Consider the following 370-nt stretch of genomic DNA (forward strand, 5'->3'; position numbering starts at 1 on the left):
AGGAGAAAAGGGTGGCGTTGTACCCTCCTAATTTAACCCTCTAGGGTCAGGAAGCAGAGGGAGGAATCCAAACCAAGCCGTTGTACCGTCTCGGGTACAGAGCAAGGCGTCTCGTTTTTTACTTCCCTCCCTGCGAGGCTTTGGAGGGCTGGTCAAGCTCCGACTCCGACCCGAAAGCCCCAGCGCCAACCCCGAGCGCGCTGGAGTAGTGTTCCCACCGACAGCACGTTTGTTTGTCCTGATAGCGTCAGGCACTTCATCCGCTCAGGGCCCTTTTCTGGTTGAAGCAGCAACAGCAAGGGCGGTTAAGTTGAGGCGTTGACTCCTATCAAAGCCTAGAGTCCTGAAGTAGATTCCCTGAACAGGAGCC

Source organism: Mandrillus leucophaeus, unplaced genomic scaffold (genome assembly GCF_000951045.1).
Source record: "Mandrillus leucophaeus isolate KB7577 unplaced genomic scaffold, Mleu.le_1.0 Scaffold18, whole genome shotgun sequence".
Classification (NCBI taxonomy): domain Eukaryota; kingdom Metazoa; phylum Chordata; class Mammalia; order Primates; family Cercopithecidae; genus Mandrillus; species Mandrillus leucophaeus.